The sequence below is a fragment of the Malus sylvestris genome, chromosome 2 (assembly GCF_916048215.2).
Source record: "Malus sylvestris chromosome 2, drMalSylv7.2, whole genome shotgun sequence".
In the NCBI taxonomy this organism is placed as follows: domain Eukaryota; kingdom Viridiplantae; phylum Streptophyta; class Magnoliopsida; order Rosales; family Rosaceae; genus Malus; species Malus sylvestris.
In genome coordinates this window covers 12,699,262-12,705,815 of record NC_062261.1, presented here as the reverse complement: position 1 = coordinate 12,705,815, position 6,554 = coordinate 12,699,262, and the positions used below count along the sequence as shown (strand labels likewise).

Genomic DNA, 6,554 nt, shown 5'->3' with positions numbered 1-6,554 from the left:
ACAATTAGCGTTGTGAGAATATTAAAACTCGTAGAAATTTTTGATAAATACATATTGTATATTGGTGCATATTTTTCACGGATATCTAGATTATTACCTTTGAGAATGTCGTTCTTAACTGTGCGAGACCACAGTTGGGAATAACTGAGAAAACAAAAATGATATCATGGAATGTGTGGATGAACATCTGACAAATGCTTAGAACTATTTTTCTTGCATGTTTATTAATGAAAAATTAGATTAAGTCAGCAAAAATCTCCACCATTGTTGTTGCTATGACTGCCACTATCCCTGCCACTGTTGTCGTTGCCACCTCCTCTACTATGTCCTTTTTTAATCATGACTTAAACTATGAAGAAAATATTTAAGAGTTCAATATTCCCATTTTGCTGGCATTAGGATCCTCTTTTCCCATTATACAAAATCAGAAGGTTAGGAACAAAAAAAGAAAGGGTAAAAACATGGTGATCTTATTTTGAGGTAGCTTATGAGCTCTGTTAATCATTATTTGTTGGCATTTTCGTCATGGTACTTTGCAATTTTTGCTTCAATAGCAGGAACATCTATTCCTTCGATCAAGTCAAATGCTACAAAATGATTATTCTCTTTGTAAAACTAACATTTCACAAAGAAATAATTGTATAAGCAACAGTGATGAGCACAAATTATACTACTTATTTTGCCCGAAAAATTACATTTTTCCTATGATATGTTGGATTTAAATGAAAAAATTTACATGTCTTTGTACCATTATGGCTAGGGAAAAGAGATGACTGAATTGCAATATAAGTGGCTTGCTTTCTTTTATCTTTTGTTTAAAAAGTAACCATTGTATAATTGGCACACACAAAAGACTTGTTAAACTCCATTATTAAAAAGCTAAATTTGTTCTCACTTAAACTTTATCTAGGTTTGCCCTTTTGTCCAAGCAACATTTCTATCCTTTTGCAAGCAAAGGAGGTTGCTTGTCAACCTATTAGTGCAACAAATTTGTGCACGTGACTACCAGGCTGGTTTTTCATGAACTCGAACCGACAAAAGAAAGAAGAATTTGTATTGTTTTATCTCATTTTCCTAGACTCACAACCGACACACCATGGCAGTAGAGGAAGAGAGAAAGAAATGAGTAGGTCACAACCAACACACCGAATTTCTGTTTCAATCTCTTGTTTGTGGGTTATCGGTGGATGAATGGTATGGGCATATTCAATTTTCATACTTGGCTGCCCGTTCCGTTCACTTGGGCAGTTTGGTTACTTCAAGATTTGTTGGAAGTGGAATTGGAAGATGAAATATCAGTTACTAATCAAGCGGAGAGTGAAAAGAGGCAACATGGGTGCTTGAGTGTACGAAGTGGCTGGTGAAGAATTCAATTCTTTTCCGCTTCTTATATGCTATTTTTGATCAATAAATGAATGTTAAGGTCTCGACGGTTACGAAAAAGAAACGGCTGATTGGAGGAATCAAAGAGGTAGCCTGGTCATGATTGGAAGAGGCAAGGAAAAATAGAAAAAAAAACAGGGACTAAGGGAAGAAGGCAGACTAGAGGTGCGGCAAAGCAGGGGATTTTTCAGACTTTTTCTAAACTAAATTTTCTTCTTATTTCTTAAGGATTTAGCACCAATTTCGATTATGTTTCGGAACTAATTTCATTTTTCTAGGGCTACGATGCAGCCTAACCATGATTGCTTAATGTTTCAGTTTAATTATTTATGAATTTGCATTCCCTTGAGTATCATTTTGCTGTGCTTATGAACTTGATTTTAATTCTTGTGATTAGCTATCACTTGGGTTTGAATCGAGTGTATCTGATGCGAGTTAACGCATATGCCATGTTGTTAATTCGATTTTAGCGTCTTGCAAATGGTACCATGAATTCCTTGTTGTAGATGCCATACACTAGGTTTCATGCGGTCTTTTAGTTAGTTCCCAAATTGTTAATGAACTTGTGTGTGTGTTTAGTAATCTAGATACCATAGATCATTAGCACATAAGAGTATACGTAGTAATCTAGATCCATGGATACTATATGAATTAGAGGAACTAGATCGTCAAGTTGGATGTTTATTCGTTAATTTAGTACTGTTGGAATTAAGTAGGATTGGTTATGGCGAATTGGATGCTCTAGTGTTTTCCACAATTGAATTATAATTTGTTTACTTTGTCGTTGTCATCACTTAGCTAAGTTCATTTCATTTTATTTACATCACCATTTCAAAATTCTTATTCAAATCATCAATTTTTCTATTCCAATTCAAGTGAAACTTAAATTTAGTTAGATAGTTAGAATTACATTCAATCTTAGTTGGAACGATCTTGTGCTTGCCTACTATATTATACCACGATTCGTACACTTGCTAGCATTAAAATTTGGACTTAATCGGGTTGATTTCGATTAATCTAATTTTTGACAACAAACAGTTAAGCTGAAAACTTCCTCATGTCCTCCACTTCCTCCAAGTAATCATTGTATTCTCTCAAGGAAGAAAAGCCTTCTTCTCATTTATAATCTACACACGAAATCATCTCTGTCGAAGATGCATAATAGAACTGTTATGCATGTATTGGGTAATAGCACATATTACAGTGCTTTTAAACTAGATTTTAAGAAATGAGCACTAACAATCAGTTCCAATACTTAACATATACCAAAAAATTCCACAATATCAAAATCCAAAAGCTTATTTCACAAAATTTATGAGACCCAGATCAAGTTTCTTGATAAAACTAAGAATAACTCCACGAATTAGCTTTAACAAAATCCAAAATCCCAGATCAAAATTCTTGATAAACTTTATAAACCCCAATTGCGACAATATACCCAATTCCAAAAAACAGAGAGTACAAATACATCAAATTTCGCTCTTAAATTCGAAGGAGGACAAAATTAGGATTAGAGTTTCACGGTTCTTACCCAAATTTGGCCAAATTCAAGCCTAGCCTCAACAATTCCAGTTTGTACAACATCAAATCAGCATCACCCAGACGAATGTTAAACATGCAACACGAAAATGAATCAATTCGCTAGAGTAACAGGGTAAATACAGGTTTACTGTCTAAAACATAATATCTTGTTATCTTCTTAAATTATCTTCCATGATATTGTTCTGCGTCTCCATATTTCTTGTTTAACCGTTTTTCCATTAAACTCTTCATTGAACTGTTCATAAACAAACTAAATTTTGCTGCTAAAATTATTAAAAAAATAATGGTCAGTTTGAAAGTCATCTTGCTTGAGATGCTTATTTTATTCATTAAAAAAAAATATAGTATAACAATTGACAATTGTCCTCTGATTAGTCACAACACATTTTTAGTACAAATAAAAGTTGGTACTTCATTGTTCTGAGGCCCAGGCTGTTTGAGCAATAATAAAAAAAAAATGAAATAATAAAAGAACTCAATGATAATGTGCAATCCATCTGTTAAAAAAAACAGCTAAAATTATTTAAGAATTTCAGTGTGCAATCCAGATACATAGCCATAACATTATCCAAAAAAGCAAGGGAAAGATAAATGCTAATCAGGCAGTTAACTATCATTGTTATAATCTCTAATTAAAATAATAAAACAATAGTTTCTCACCGTCTCATCAAGCAACACAGAATGCAGAGATGTGTATTTTTGAACATATCCGGGTATTGTTGATTTCCATATTCTGCCTACCGGACTTTTATTTTGTCTGCTTTTGAATAAATATTTAAATAATCAATAATTTGTTAGACAGCGTAATCGTAGTCCAAAGCGGCACGATTTGGAATAAATCCGTCCAGATTTTTGGGATTACTCCTTCTCTGGAGAGGAATACTTGGGTACGAATCCATGGGTTTAATGCTTAAATATCACCAGCTAACTTAGCTGACCAAGTTTGAAAAACAAAATCTGATATCGCTGCAGAAATGTCATTGGAAAATCAAAGTGTTCAAGCAACTTTATTCCCCAAAAAACCCCTTGCCAAAAATAGCAAAGAAAATAAGAAAAATTAAATAAAAATTAAGAAAAAGGTAGCAAATTAAGCTGGGAGTTACACACACCTCCGCAACCACCTAGCTAAGCTAGATATATTCTTCTCTTTCCAAAGAGGAAGCCCCCATTTCGCGATTGCCGAGCGTCCTTCGCAGTAGTAACAGCAAAAAAACTCAAATAATTCTAAAACCTCAACAAATAAAAAAAGGACCAACACAAACACTCAAATAAAAATTTCATCAATTTGTTTATACTCAATCCGCTATTCCTATTTCATTTTGAATTCTCTGAAAAAAATACAGTAATCCATAAAAAAAAATTACCCAAATGAAAAAAAGAAAAAGAAAAAAGAAATAGAAGCTTTCAACAGAGAGATTGCCTCAACAACGGAAATATTCAGCGAGCGAGAAAAGAGACGAAGCGGTGAGTATGAGGAGAGGATTTGGTTTTGGTGGGTTTAGTGGAGGATGAAAGTAAAAGGTCGTGATTCAACTTGCAAACCACGCAAGGAAAAGATTGAGCGAGTTTAAAGATATACGATTTCGATTTTCCCTTGAAAATTGGAACGATCTGGATTTCCAAATGATGATTGTATGCATATCCGAGTGTTAGGACCTGACAGTTGGGCCTTGCTCCTCTCTTTCAGTCCCGGGCCTTTTGTTAATAATTACATTGTCTTGTCTTTAAGCCCAAGCCCCATATCTAGGGTTTCCCTTTCTTGGCTTGATATATATATGTTAATCTCAACCCCAGAGGGTTTATGAAATGAATGAAAGTAGTCTTCTTCCCTTTTAGCCTTATTCTTCTCCCTTTTCTTTCTTTAAATTCCTGCACTGTTACATTTATTTAATATTTCAGCTCTCATTGCCGATTGGACGTACCAATTGGTATCAGAGCCCGTCGATAGATGGGCAAAAACACACCATTAGCTAGCTCTGACCCTGACGCCACCACCGCTGCGGTGGATGTTCATCATGAGCACCTCCGTAACCAGGTTGATCATGTGTGCAACACCATTGCAGTTTTGTAAAACTAGCAAGCTTCATTCCAGAAGTCGCTCGACCAACTCAGTGACTCCAACACGGCCTTCCAAAATACCATGACCTCCCAGTTCGCAGCCTTCCAGTCCTTGATGCTTGAGCAGCTGCACCTTTTAAAATCAGCCATCCCACCGACCCCAACCACCATCGTACCACCTATTTCCACCCTAGCCACCACCTTACCATCCACTACAACCCCCAACCCTCCGCTATCCTCTACACCCAACCTCTAACCATCTTTCCGCTCCCTCTTTCCTCCACTGACTACCTCCTACACGGGCCTGGGCCTTTCTAACCCATCTTCTTTAAACCCACTACCCACTTACACTCCCTCAACCCGGCCCACTCCATCCCCTATACCATCACAAACAGGCCCACTCACTCTCAACCAAACCGAGGATATTCATCCATTTTCTCACCCCACCCTTCCACCCTGGGTCCATCCTTTTCCCATTCCTTCCATGTCACACCGTCCCCCACCCTTACTTCTACTACCCACACCCACCCAACACCATATACTTACCAACACCCTCCCAATAACTTCAAATCCATCAAAATGGAACTCCTTCATTTCAATGGGGAAGACCCTTATGGGTGGTTGGCCATGGCCGAATACTATCTCGACTATTACGAGGTGCCCGCTCAACAATAGGTCATTGTGGCTGCATGTAACTTTGGGGCCGATGTTTCCATTTGGATGCGAGGTTTTGAACAACGTTGTGGACGAGATAACTAAGGCCTTTTCGTGGACTTGTTACTTCAACGTTTTGGCGATGGTGATAGAGCTAATATTGAATCACAGCTCACCCACATACAATAAATGGGCACTGTGGATGACTATATAGCATAGTTTACCAAACTCTCCTGTAGGGTGATTGATTGGATAGAAAATCAGCTCAAACATGTTTTCTTGGGGGGCTTAAAAGAGGATATTCACCATGATGTCCTAGCTTTTGAACCCGATTCCTTACACCAAGCTCAAAATTGGCTAAAATTTTTGAAACAAAAAATTAATCCAAAAGAACCTCTCGCCCAAATTTCTCTCGGCAATACCTCCCCTCTAGCTTTCCAAAACAATCCAACCCCAACTCCATCCCTGCCATTTCATCCCCAAAACCCCATCAACCTCAAACCGCTATTTTTAAATGATTAACCCCAACTAAGGTTCAAGAAAAAATTCGCAAATGTGAATGCTTCCATTGCATAGAACCTCATGTCCCAGGACATAAATGCAAAGTTCCTATGGTTGTGATGCTTGATGCCCCTGCCATTGAGGATGATTCTACTGAATTTCATGATTGCCAATCGGAGGAAGAGCTTCCTCCAGACCCCCCATGTCAAATGCTAGAGCTCTTTCTGCTCCCTGAACTTAGCATAGGTCAACCAATGAGATTGCAAGGCTCCATTAACTCCATTTCGATTACGGTCTTGATCGATTCCGGAGCTGCTTGCAATTTGCTCTATACGGATGTTACGCACCACCTAGGCCTACCAATTGAACATATTGCCCCAGTTCATTTCACCACAACCTATCACACTTAAGTTGCT

At 37.3% G+C, this 6,554-nt stretch overlaps 1 long non-coding RNA gene across 1 annotated transcript; it reads right to left on the bottom strand.

The window, feature by feature from the left end:
- Positions 1-484: 484 nt before the first annotated feature.
- Positions 485-3,695, bottom strand: LOC126613933 (uncharacterized). The gene is made up of 3 exons (XR_007620232.1): positions 3,586-3,695; positions 2,915-2,936; positions 485-587 (listed from the first exon to the last, which is right to left on the bottom strand). It is a non-coding gene; the product is annotated as an uncharacterized LOC126613933 (long non-coding RNA).
- Between the last annotated feature and the right edge of the window lie 2,859 nt (positions 3,696-6,554).